At 42.1% G+C, this 13,431-nt stretch overlaps 1 protein-coding gene across 5 annotated transcripts in view; it reads left to right on the plus strand.

Moving 5' to 3' along the window:
• The first annotated feature begins 427 nt into the window (after nucleotides 1-427).
• The window catches only part of SPATA45 (spermatogenesis associated 45), a 35,956-nt gene continuing 22,952 nt past the window's right edge, over nucleotides 428-13,431 (plus strand). For 4 of the 5 annotated variants that reach the window (XM_040636346.1, XM_040636347.1, XM_040636349.1 and 1 more), the window contains exons 1-3: nucleotides 428-923; nucleotides 4,013-4,218; nucleotides 4,880-4,980. The gene's annotated coding sequence lies outside the window, so the exon portion shown is untranslated. The remainder of the gene's footprint in view (nucleotides 924-4,012; nucleotides 4,219-4,879; nucleotides 4,981-13,431) is intronic. The other variant, XM_040636348.1, reaches the window with a different exon arrangement.

Here is a 13,431-nt window from a genome sequence, read left to right on the forward strand (position 1 = left end):
GGCCCACCGCTCATGCAACCCTTTCCCTGGCCGGGTGAGCCTGGGTGCGAGCCGCGAAAGTCAGCCCGCGCTGCCGGAGGCCGCAGGCGAAGTAGCTGTCCTCGCGCGCCTCCAGGCCCACGGTCACCCTGCGCCAGCCCCCCTACTCCAAGAACGTCACCCGACCAATCAGCGGGCGTGTTCGCCCGGCGCGAGAGCCAATCGGTGAGCTTCTGTCAGGGATGAGGCGGGAACAAATTGCTGAAAGGAGAGAAGGAAGGAGGGACGGGAAGGTTAAGGCCCTGCGTTCACTCCCGTGGAGAGATGCAGTGGCCGAGAGTAACCGACCTGGCAAGAGGGCGGGAGGGGGTGCGGACGGGGTGGGGAGGTTGAGCGGGAGGGTGGGAGGGGAGGGCGGGCGTGAGGCGGCCGGGGCAACTGGGCCCCTCAGAACGGGGAGCGAGGGGTTGGGAGAAACCGGGGAGACAAAGAGGGGCTCGCCGAGGGCCAGGTCCACACTCAGGCAGAGGACGAATGTGCGGGAGGAGACGCCTCGCCCCAGCACAACTGTCTGTCAAGATCGGACCCCGCCTTCAGAGCAGACAGGACCCCATTTCAGAAATTCGTGCCACCTCGGCAGAGGAAAAACACCAGAAAGCGTTTCAGTCCAAATAAAGAGATTTCGTCAGAAATCTGCCCCTTGTGGAGTTGGAATCGCCCACGCGGCTGATGACGGAAGCCGGTGAGACGGGTCGTGCCTGAGCACAGCCTGTGACTCAACACTCTCCCTCGGACCACCTCCGGCAGCTAGTGCTTACTGGACGCGCACATTCAGCGGGCTCCGGGGATTCCAGGACCAAACTCCTTATGTATGTTCCAGACACGATCGTGCCGTGCCCTAGGGAATTAAAAAAAGCCAACAGTTTCTGCTCTCGAGAGCACGTGTACGTAGCCTTCAGAGTCTTCTAGAGAAAATGTCCCTCCTGCTGCTACTTAGGAAACTAATTTTGAAACAAAACAAACCGAAAGACTCCAAATATTCATTATTTTTTTTAAAGATTTTATTTTTATTTATTTGTCAGAGAGAGGCAGAGAGAGAGCACAAGCAGGGGGAGAGGCAGGCAGAGGGAGAAGCCGGCTCCCGGTTGAGTAAGGAGCCAGACGCGGAACTCGATCCCACGACCCTGGGATCATGACCTGAGCCGAAGGTAGCTGCTTAACAAACTGAGCCACCCAGGTGTCCCACCAAATATTCATTTGAAAGTGAATTTGAAACTCAGTGTAACTAACTATGGGTTTAATCTTAAAAAGTGCTCCTATCTAGAAGCCTAAAACCCTGTACATCTTTTTTTAATGCCTCTTAATATTATTATTTTGGTGATGTATACCCGATATTTGCCTCAGATATATATCAGATGCTTCTCAGTACAGGTGAAATACTATGGAATCCTAAACTTTAAGGAATATGTACATTTTATGTGTTCCTTGGCCACCTATATAAATTGCCACATGACACCCCCCCCCAACTAAGTCCCCTTCCCTGCTTAATTTTTCTTCTTAGTGCTTACCACTAAAATGTCCTACATTTTACTTATTTTTTCTGGTTATTTTCTCCCTCCCCACTAGAAAGTAAGCTCCATGACAGCAAGTCTGAAAATTTATTACTATTTCTTAAAGGACTGCAGCTAACAAGCATTGAATTACTATTGAATATTTTAAATAATTACTTGCTTTGTAAGTGAATCCATTTCTTTTTTAAAAACATGCAAATTTCCCCTGCAAAATATGATTTTCTAAACATTGATTTAGATAATATTTCAGATTATTAAGCTGTTCTCTGAATGACCAACCAACCAAATGTGGAATCCAAAGGACTTCAGTCTTAGTTAAGAAGTTTATTTTATGGATTTCTGAAAAAGATACTAATTGCATTGCTTAATATTCAGCACAACTTATTATTCAACATTCAGAGGTATTTTTTTTTAAAGATTTTATTTATTTATTTGACAGAGATAGAGACAGCCAGCGAGAGAGGGAACACAAGCAGGGGGAGTGGGAGAGGAAGAAGCAGGCTCATAGCTGAGGAGCCTGATGTGGGGCTCGATCCCATAACGTCGGGATCACGCCCTGAGCCAAAGGCAAATGCTTTACCGTTGTGCCACCCAGGCGCCCCTCAGAGGTATTTTTAAAATACCATCATGTACCATGAAAATTTCTAGATAGCTCACAGAAAAGCTGTTTAGAAAGGGAATCCAATGGGTAGAATTTTAAATGGACCTTTCTTTGCTTGCCCCAGTCATACCTCCATTTCAATAGTCACAGTAATCATTCAGATATCTGTAAACTTCCCACCCCCTTCCTGAAACCAGAAACCGGCAGATTATATTAGGCCTCATTTCCCCATTACCCAGTGTGCGTTGGCGATTTTCTTCTGCTAGATCTGAACGGTAACTTCCCTCTCTGCACAGAGGCAGCTTCCTGAATGTACTTCTGCAAGGAGGCCATTCTTTCTGATTGTGTAGGCTTTTTCTGTCTAGAGATAATTTGCCTGCTCTATGTGCATAGCAAGAAGGATGGGGTTGTGAGTCCTCCGGGTATCCTGGATAACAGCATCTAACAGTTCCCTCCACATTTTTACCAGCTGGCACCTATTCTGCTGTCCCCCACTTTGTCATTTGCCTTCCCTGCCCATGGCAAAGCCCTGTATCTGACGTTATCAACATCTACGTGGAGCATAGTATCAAGGGGGTTTACAGTAGTGGAGAAAAGCATATCTAGAGACAGGCTACCTGGATTTGAATCCCAACTTTAGCTACCCAACCTTGGGCAAGTTACTTAACTGTTTTATAATAGTACATGCTCTTTGAAGAATAAAGGAGTGAATTATGCCTGGCACATGGTTTAGGCATTCTTAGTTACAGTTATTAAGGTAGTTTATATAGTGGTTAGGGTCCAGGCTCCAGATCCAATTGGCCCGGATTCAAATCCTAGCTCTTTCACTCACCGGCTGCATGACTTTGGACCAGTTACTCTGTGCCTCAGTTTCTACAGCTAGAAAATGAAGACAATATTCTTCATGAAATTGTGAGATATAAATGGCTAATAAGTACAAAGTGCTTAACTAGTGCCTGACCTCTGATCTATAGTAATCAGTAATATATTCAGTAAATGTTACCCAAAGCCATCGTCATCAACTCATGTCTGTCTTCAAAGTTGTATTGTTCTCATGTTATCTTAGATTTGACCCCATCTTGCCTATTGAAGCTTGCTTGTGTTGTCCTGGAGCTCTCTCAGACTGAATTTATGATTGTAGAGTCCTTCACTGGGGGGGGGGGGGGGGTTGCTCTGAGAATGCCCTGAAAGGGCAACACACAGTGGTGTATACTAACTACTCTTGGCCTAACAAGAGATAGATTTCTTATCAGAGGTAGTCAGCAGCCGAATAGACAAATCTAGACAACAGATGTATCCATAATGGACCAGGTGTGTTGTAGATAGGATGACTGAATTCCATAGAAAATTAAACTATGGGGGGCACCTGGGGTGGTGCATTCGGTTGAGCATCTGACTCTTGGTTTCGGCTCAGGTCGTGATCTTGGGGTCATGGGATCTAGTCCTGCTTAGAGCTCCACACTCAGTGGGGAGTCTGCTTGAGGATTCTCGTTCCCTCTCCCACAGCCCCTCCCCCCTCAAATAAATCTGAAAAAAAGAAAAAAGAAAGTTGAACTATGTAAGATTTAAGATTTCTTCTGACTCTAAGTTTCTATGATATATGAAAAGTAAAATAAGATGTTTCCAAAGAAAGGATTAGAAGAAATTCATATGCTTAGGTCGACAAAGTTCCTAAGTAAAGAATGGAGTACAGAAAGGGGAAAACTCAGCAGTATCTCTTTGCAGTATCATTCCAGTCTCTTAACCTTGCCTCCTTTCTCTTGAAGCTTCAATAATAGATACTTATTAACCAGTTTAGGTATGAATCATACTTTATATCATATGTGTGGAGGTATAAAACATAAACCTTACTCTCTGCCAGAGAGGACAGTCCTGGGAGCATCACTTGGCTGGGAGTCAAGAGGAGATCGAGCTACATCATGGGCGTGGAATGCCAACTCTGAGAGAGATTTGAATAAGTCACAGTTCAGCAATATGAGATCTGAATATGTCCAGGAACCAAGGTCCGAGATGCTATCGAGTGTGATGTGGCTGTTCCTGAGCAAAGGTTTCCTGCAGTCTAAGAGGGTAAGATGCAAACTAGAACAATGCTACTAGATGTAAAATCCACCATGTTTCATGGGAAGGGGGGTAGACTTCAGCAGCCTTGACTTCAGTTTATGCCACTATGACCGTGCTCTGTCCACCTGAGTGGCCAGATCGCTGCTGTTGTACTCTGTGGAAAGATTAAGTTGGGAATGGAGGAATAAAGGAGGCTGGATATCAGAATCCTCCCATGTGTACTTTATTTTCCCCATTGAGACAGTGTGTGTGTGTGTGTGTGTGTGTGTGTGTGTGTGTGTAACACTCATAGAAAAGAATCCCAGGATTTTCCCTTCTGTGTATTTTTGTCTTGCTTCTTCAGTTCTTACAAAGAAACCAAATGGAAGGGATGGGGTGGGGGACTGAAATTTCCAACCCTTTAATCAATTTGTTCCCCCAGCAACCAACACCATCCCTAGGTACTTTCCAAAAGTCGTTTCATTAATATTACAAGGAAATCATCCCAGGAAAGTCCCAAGATTTGAGAAGCTCTGTGCAAGAAACTATTGTGAAGGCCAAATATATTGTTCTTACTATAAATCACAAAAAACACATTAGCATGGTAGTTGGTATGTATTAGCAAGACTAATTTCTGATCCCCAGTCTTGGGAGTGTGAGGGTACTAATATACAGCCCCTTTGGTCAGGATTGCGGCTGAGTATGCAGACTGGAGGCCATACCAACAGCAGAGGAGGACCAGCACAGTGGAGAAGAAATCACACCACATTAGTCCACTCGGTGCCTCTGGTATGCCACGTTTGTGTTTATTGTGCAATCTGACTCATGATTCTGCTCTCCACCTTCCCTTAATTTAGCCAATTCCCACCCGTCCTTTATGGTCTCCCACTCCCTTCCTTTGTCTATCCCCATGATCGGAGCCCCTAGAGATAATCATCCTCTTCCGACTGTTAACAGCCCCGGAGCTACTCACCGAACATTTCCTGGTGGCTACCTAGCTTTTCTTTTATCCCTTATTTAGATTTGGGCATCTTGAAGCCAGGGACTGGATTTTATTTTATAATACTCTCAGTACCTAAAAAAGCTTTTTACTTGGCATTGTAGGGGCCCAGAGCAGGTTGCCCCAAAATACGCCACAATGGCATGTTGATTACTTTGAATTAAAGCTACTAAGAAACAGCCAGTGCAAGGACACTCTGACCTTCCTCTGTCCTGCTGAAAACGGGAAATAAATCTCCTATGTGGAAAGTACACTTCCTGTACCAGGAGGTAGAGAGATAGGGAATCCTTATCACCAGAAGTAGGGAATTTAGAGGCAAGAAGGCCATATAAACAAACCCTGTTACTTTTTACTAATTTACTACCTTGGCCCACATTCTCTTTAGAAATTCGTACTAATCGAAGCTCTTGAACATAAGTTTTCTTTTTCCTGTCTACTCCTCACAAATTTATTGTCTCTTTGACTAAAAAGTATAAAAACTGCTTGCTGCAGTCATTCCCATAGGTTTCAAGGTCTCAATTTCATTACCCTCCATGCACACATAATTAAACTTCGGGGTTTTTTTTTTTTTTCTCTTCTCCTGTTAATCTGTCTTATGTTCACTTAATATTTAGGCCAGATAAAAGAAACTTGAAGGGTACAGGAAAATTTGTACTCCCAGACAGCAGTTCATTTCATACAGAGTCACTGGCCTCTAACTCAACAAATGCTTTTAGGTGACAGTGACTAATAGGAAAATGGCCAGCCCCATTATTACAAAATTGTAAAATTTAATTTATATCCGAAGTTAAATCAGGCCCTTTCTCCCTCTGAAATGTAAATAAACACACTTTATTTTTTTATTTTATTTAAAATCAATTAGCCAACAGAGTACATCATTAGTTTTAGATGTTGCATTCAATAATTCATCAGTTGTGTATAACAGTCAGTGCTCATCACATCATGTGCCCTCCTCAGTGCCCATCACCCAGTTACCCCACCCCACCCCTACCTCCCCTCTAGAAACCCTCAGTTTGTTTCCTATTGTTTAGAGTCTCTCATGGTTTTTCTCCCTCTCTGATGACTTCCCAATTAGTTTTCCCTCCCTTCCCCTACAAACCTCTGCGCTGTTTCTTGTATTAGACTTATGAGTGAAACCATATGATAATTGTCTTTCTCTGATTATTTCAGTCAGCATACTACTCTCCGGTTCCACTCACATTGGAACCTTTCTGATGGCTGAGTAATATTCCATTGTATCTATACACCACATCTTCTTTATTCATTCATCTGTCAATGAATATCTTGGATATCTTGGCTCTTTCCATAGTTTGGCTATTGTGGACATTGCTGCTATAAACATTGGGGTGCAGATGCCTCTTCAGATCACTACATTTGTATCTTTGGGGTAAATACCTAGTAGTGCAATTGCTGGGTCGTAGGGTAGCTCTATTTTTAACTTCTTCAGGAACCTCCATACTGTTTCCCAGAGTGGCTGCACCAGTTTGCATTCTCACCAAGAGTGTAAGAGCATTCCCTTTTCTCTGCATCCTTGCCAACATTTGTCGTTTCCTGACTTGTTAATTTTAGCCATTCTGGCGGGTGTGAGGTAGTGTCTCATTGTGGTTTTGATTTGTATTTCCCTGATGCCAAGTGATGTGGAACATTTTTTCATGTGCCTCTTGGCCATTGTATGTCTTCTTTGGAGAAATGTCTGTTCATGTCTTCTGCCCATTTCTTGACTGAATTATTTGCTTTTTGGTTGTTAAGTTTGATAAGTTCTTTATAGATATTGAATACTAACCCTTTATCAGATATGTCAATTGCAAACATCTTCTCCCATTCCACAGGTTGCCTCTTAGTTTTGTTGACTGTTTCCTTTGCTCTGCAAAAGCTTTTTATCTTGATGAAGTCCTAATAGTTCATTTTTGCCTTTGTTTCCCTTGCCTTTGGAGACGTGTCTAGCAAGAGGTTGCTGTGGCCGCGATCAAAGAGGTTGCTGCCTGTGTTCTCCTCTAGGATTTTGATGGATTCCTGTCTCACATTTAGGTCTTTCATCCATTATGAGCATATCTTTGTGTATGGCGTAAGAAAATGGTCCAGTTTCATTCTTCTACATGTAGCTGTCCAATTTTCCCAACACCATTTGTTGAAGAGACTGTCCTTTTTCCATTGGATATTCTTTCCTGCTTTGTTGAAGATTAGTTGACCTAGAGTTGAGGGTCAATTTCTGAGTTCTTTATTCTGTTCCATTGATCTACGTGTCTGTTTTTGTGCCAGTACCATGCTGTCTTGATGGTCACAGCTTTGTAATATAGCTTGAAGTCAGGCATTGTGATGCCACCAGTTTGGGTTTTCTTTTTCATTATTTCTCTGGCTATTTGGGGTCCTTTCTGGTTCTATACAAATTTTAGGATTATTTGTTCCAGCTCTGTGAAAAATGTCAATGGTATTTTGATAGGGATTGCATTGAATGTGTATATTGCTCTGGGTAGCATAGACATTTTAACAATATTTATTCTTCCAATCCACAATCATGGAATGTTTTTCCATTTCTTTGTGTTTTCTTCAATTTCTTTCATAAGTGTTCAGTAGTTTCTAGAGTACAGATCCTTTACCTCTTTGGTTAGGTTTATTCTTAGGTATCTTATGGTTTTTGGTGCAATTGTAAATGGGATTGACTCTTTAAATTCTAATTCTTCTGTCTCATTGTTAGTATACAGAAATGCAACTGATTTCTTTTTTTTAATTTAAATTCAATTAGCCAACATATAATATATCATTAGTTTCAGATGTAGTGTTCAATAATTCATCAGTTGTGTATAACACCCAGTGCTCATCATATTACATGCCCTCCTTAAGGCCCATCACCCAATTACCCCATCCCCCTGAAATACAGATGCTTTCTGTGCATTGATTTTATTTCCTGCCACGTTGCTGAATTCCTGTATGAGTTCTAGCAATTTTGTGGTGGAGTCTTTTGGGTTTTCCACAGAAAGTATCATGTCATCTGCGGGGGGCAGGGGAGGAAGCAGGGTGTCCTAGGGGTTGTCACTTGCTGGGCCCCTGCTTGGAGAGCAGTCGGCCCACCATGCCGTGTTCCCAGTTTATGGCCACACCTAGCTGAGAGGCCACTCTGGGGCTTGCTAATTGTAGCCGGTTTCCCCACTCTAATGCTTGGGAACTCTACAGCACTCAGGCACTCCTGTTCTTTCTGTGACCCTAGGGATCCTAAGACCACACTGTCCCACCTAGGATTCTGCCCCACTTGGCCACCCGAGTACCTTTCAGGCAGGGAAGTCCCTCACGGGAGCAGACCTCTAAGAATTCCAGTTTTGCACTCTGGGGCTCTATCACTTTCCAGGAGCCGGCTTACGGAGGCCCCCTCCCCTGCCATTGATCTTCCAATTTATCCCCTCTGATTCACGTCTCCGCACCTCCTACCTTGCAAAAAGTGGTCACTTTTCTATTTGTAGAACTGCAGCAATTCTTTTCTTAGATTTCTGTTTGAGTTCACAGGTGCTCAGAATGATCTGATAGATAATTAGCTGAATTCAAGGGGTCAGATGAAGCGCGGGTCCCCTATTCTTTCACCATCTTCCTTCTCCCTCCTAAATACACTTTAAATTCAATTTTACATATTTGACCATGATTGTGCATGCCTGGTGTTGTATCTTGTAACCTTTTCGCGTAGGAATGAAGACCTTGGTAGGATTTGAAGTGAGTAGCTATCAGGGAGGGGCAAATTTCCCCTTACCCTCTTAGTTCAAAATATTAAAACAACGTAAGACAGATTAGCAGGAGAAAACACGTTTAATGTATACCTGGGGAAGCCACATAAACATAAGAGATTCCAGTCAGACAAAAAGAGGTACAGATGTCATCCTGAACTAAGGGGAAGGGGTTAGGAGTCTAGTAATTCAAAAGAAAGGAAGTAATTCACAGGAGGATGAAACAGAGCAAATATGTGGTGCGCAGATGTTTTCTGGGCCATACAGAAACACAGGGACACAGGAGTTGTAACAAACAATCTTGGCTAGGTTCCTCCCTTTCTACCACACCCAGTCCATATTATAATGTAGTTGTCTCTGGAGCAGGCTATCTAAATTCTTCTAGAAAGTGAGGATGTGAAAATGAGTAAAGGAAACCTCATTTCAAATGGAGTCTTGAAGCCCTGATGGGGTGGGGGAAGGGTGGGGAGCTCTCACACATCCTTGCAGCCTGCATAACCAGTAGGGAACAAGAAGATAAGAATTATCTTGATAAGGGAGGACATTTTCCACCTAGGTATTTATCTCCTGCTTTTAAGAAAAAGAAGAAAGATCCCTCTGCGCCCCAGCAACAACACCCTAATCACTGCTTCCAGCCAATGAGAGCCCTCCACAACCCCAAACTCTTGTTCTTCTCCAATGAACTTTTGTTCAAAACAACCCTCCCTAATTCCCTTCTAAAACCTAACAAACGCTAACCTTCCCTTTGTCTCTTTGGACTTGCCTATGGTTCACCATAGCTTGCTTGTCCTGAATTGCAATCCCTCTGCTATTTCCAAATAAAGTAAACGACCATTTTATTTGTAAGGTTGACAGGGGGAAGGTCAAAGGTTCTTCCTGCACTTTGGGGCCTTGATTGTTTTTAACTCAAAATAATCCGCATGCCAAAGCAGCACATCCTGGGGTGGCCTGTCCTGAACCTCAGCAGTTTTTTCTTCTGAGGCTTTCTTAGAAGTTTCACATATTGAGGCACCTGGGTGGCTCAGTGGTTTAAGTGTCTGCCTTCAGCTCAGGTCATGATCCCAGGGTCCTGGAATCGAGTCCACATCAGGCTCCCCACTTAGCAGGGAGTCTGCTTGTCCCTCTCCCTCCCCTCCCCATGCTTTCTCTCCCTCTTTCAAATAAATAAATAAAATCTTAAAAAAATTTTTTTTCCCACATATTAAAAGCTGAGCGGGTGCCTGTGGAGAGTTAGTAGCTGAGTGTGGCAAGAGATCCACCAAGGAAGGAAACAACATAAATTAGAACAAGGATAAACAAACAGAAAAGAACAAACTAAAGCCCATTACCCCACACCTCATTAGACCAGCCTCCTACTCCTGGGAATAGGTCAGTCCCATAGAGTGAGTGGATAACCTTATTTTATCTGATGAAAATTACTTACCCCTTCTTTTAACAGATTTAAGTTAGACACAAAAGTGATGTTTTTCACCCATGATTACAAATTTTGAGCTAAAGAGACACATTTTGGGGTAGCAGTTTTCACTCCCCTACCTTCCTGCCTTTGAAATTTCCCCAAGAAGTTTCATCATCCAGAAGTCCAATGGGTAGACTGTTTTCATCTCATTGAACTAGACTCTTAGTCCTGACGATAGGTCAATTCAGTTAAATTCATTTCAGGAGGTCATCTTGCAGAGAGACTCCCCAAGTTAGGCCTGCATTACGCAAACAATCAGGTATTAAGAGGCATTTCTGTGGGAACAAAGAAAAGCAATGGTTAATGACTGGAGTAAGTTTTAAACCAGTTTCTGAGTTCTGAGGGTAGGTAGCCAGTTGAGAGGATTTCCAGATGTCAGCCTTGAAACATTTCTAGATGGAGTGAGGCAGACAGGGGTAATCTGACAGACTTTCCTAGTTTGCACTTTGAATGTCTCTGGTAATTTTTCTGAGTGGCCCCCACAGCAACAGGCAACAAGGATTGTCCATACATGAGCTGTTGTGGTGATTCCCCTGAAGTTTATATATCAAGTTGTCCAACTTTAGTTTGCATGGCTTTGGGAAAAGGGCAAATTTAGTTCTTAATGATTCCAAGACAGGATAGTAGGAGAAAAATTGGAAATGTTAGTTTGGAGATTTGTAGCTAGAAGACTTTAGGATACAATCCAATTTACAATGAATAGTATTAGCTTCTAATATTCATAAAGGTGTGTTATTGAAACATAATATTTGTCTTTATAAATACTGTCATTTCTACCAAAGATAGCCAAATTAAGACTAATATGTTTGCAAAATAAGTCTACCCTGAATGAACGTGGCTTGATTATTTACATAAAGGCAGCAAGAGGAGCAATGGATCATTTGTGCTCCTTTATTTATTTATTTATTTATTTATTTATTGTTGTTGTTTTTAAGATTTTATTTATTTGACAGAGAGACATGGCGAGAGAGGGAACACAAGCAAGAGGAGTGGGAGAGGGAGAAGCAGGCTTCCTGCCAAGCTGGGAGCCTAACGTGGGGCTCCCTCGATCCCAGGACCCTGGGATCGTGACCTGAGCTGAAGGCAGACGCTCAACGACTGAGCCACCCAGGCGCCCCCATTTAGGCTCCTTTAAATTTGCTTGCTGGGACTTTTCATAAGGGATCTCCAGGTTGAACTCTTAACAACTTTTCAAGGTGAAGAGGTCAAACCAAATACTTGCCATTAGTCTTGTAATACCTGTAGATTCGGGTTAATTCCTCTCTTCTTCGGGTCCCCCAAATATCCTGAGGTACTTGCACCTGCCAGTAGTAGCCTTCCTTACTCATCTGGTAAGGTTGCTGGGAACCCTGTAAGCAAGGTACCAGGCTGATAATTCCAAGGGGTTTAATTGACTCCATAAAGTCAACCTTAGTTCCTTAAAGCTGGTCACACCTGAGTCTATGCCTGTCTCTTTTAAATATGACATTCCAGTCAAAGCCTTGGTAATATAACCAGCTTCCAATTGTGTCCTGTTACAAGGAGAATAGATTCTTATTGAACTTGGGCAAATAACTATATTGCCATGAAAATATAAGCATATTCATTGAGAGTTTCTGAATTCTGGAGAGATCAGGTAGGGAGAAAAAGATGTTACAATTCTGCTTATAAAGGTATAATTGACCAAAATGCTGTAAGTCATAGTTAACGTAAGAGGAAAGTCTTCCTTCTATCTGGAAAACAGAAGATTAAAGAACCAACCATATTTTAAATAAAAAGTCATAAAAATTATAATCATCCTCATCAGTTCATTCAGTCCCATATAATTAATTCTTGTTCTTCTTAAATTCAGTTTTTTCATTAATTTCAGAAATTTACCCGGGTGCCTGAGTGGCTCAGTCGTTAGGCGTCTGCCTTCGGCTCAGGGCGTGATCCCAGAGTCCTGGGATAGAGCCTCACATCGGGCTCCTCCGCTGGGAGCCTGCTTCTTCCTCTCCCACTCCCCCTGCTTGTGTTCCCTCTCTCGCTGGCTGTCTCTGTCAAATAAATAAATAAAATCTTTAAAAAAAAAAAAAGAAATTTACCCAGTTTAAGGATATTCACATCTATTTAATTCATTTATTAATAATCATAGATAGCTTATGAAAATTTCACGAGACATTAAAGCAATTAGCCATAATTTAAGTTATTTACTTTTTGCTGACAAATTTGGTAACAAAGATAACATGAGCTTGTTTGACTTTTTAATAAACCAAAGTGGAGAAGCCTGCTTCTCCCTCTCCCACTCCTCCTGCTTGTGTTCCCTCTCTCGCTATGTCTCTCTGTCAAATAAATAAAATCTTAATGCCAAATCATACTTAATGCCAATAACTCTAAAGACATGTCTATATATTTTTTTCAGCATCTGTGTCACACTTTTTTCCCTCTTTTTTAATTGAAGTGTAATACACAATGTTATATTAGTTTCAGGTGTACAGTATAGTGAGTCAACAATTCCATATATTACTCAGTGTTCATCACAATAAGTGTACCCTTAATCCCCATCACCTATTTCACCCCTCCCCTCATCCACCTCCCCTCTGGTAACCATCAGTTTTCTGTAGTTAAGAATTTGAATTTGTCTCTTTTTTTCTGTTTGTTCATTTGTTTTATTTCTGAACTTCCACATATGAATGAAATCATATGATACTTGTCTTTGTCTGACTGACTTATTCCACTTAGTGTTATACCCTCTAGGTCCATCCATGTCACCTCAAACGGCAAGATTTCATTGTTTTTATGACTAATAATCCATTGCATATATTGTATGTTATATAATATTCTATTGTATATATTACGTATATATCACATCTTCTTTATCCATGCATCTATGGATGGACGCTTGGGTTGCTTCCATATCTTGACTATTTTAAATAACATTGCAATAAACATAGGGGTGCATATATATTTTCGAATTAGTGTTTTCATTTTCTTTGGGTAAATACCCAGTAGTGTGATTCCTGGATCATATGGTAGTTCTGTTTTTAATTTTTTGACAACCTTCCTTACTGTTTCCACAGTGGCTGCATCAGTTTACATTCCCAATGACAGTGCAT

The sequence above is a fragment of the Ursus maritimus genome, unplaced genomic scaffold (assembly GCF_017311325.1).
Source record: "Ursus maritimus isolate PB19 unplaced genomic scaffold, ASM1731132v1 scaffold_2, whole genome shotgun sequence".
In the NCBI taxonomy this organism is placed as follows: Eukaryota; Metazoa; Chordata; class Mammalia; order Carnivora; family Ursidae; genus Ursus; species Ursus maritimus.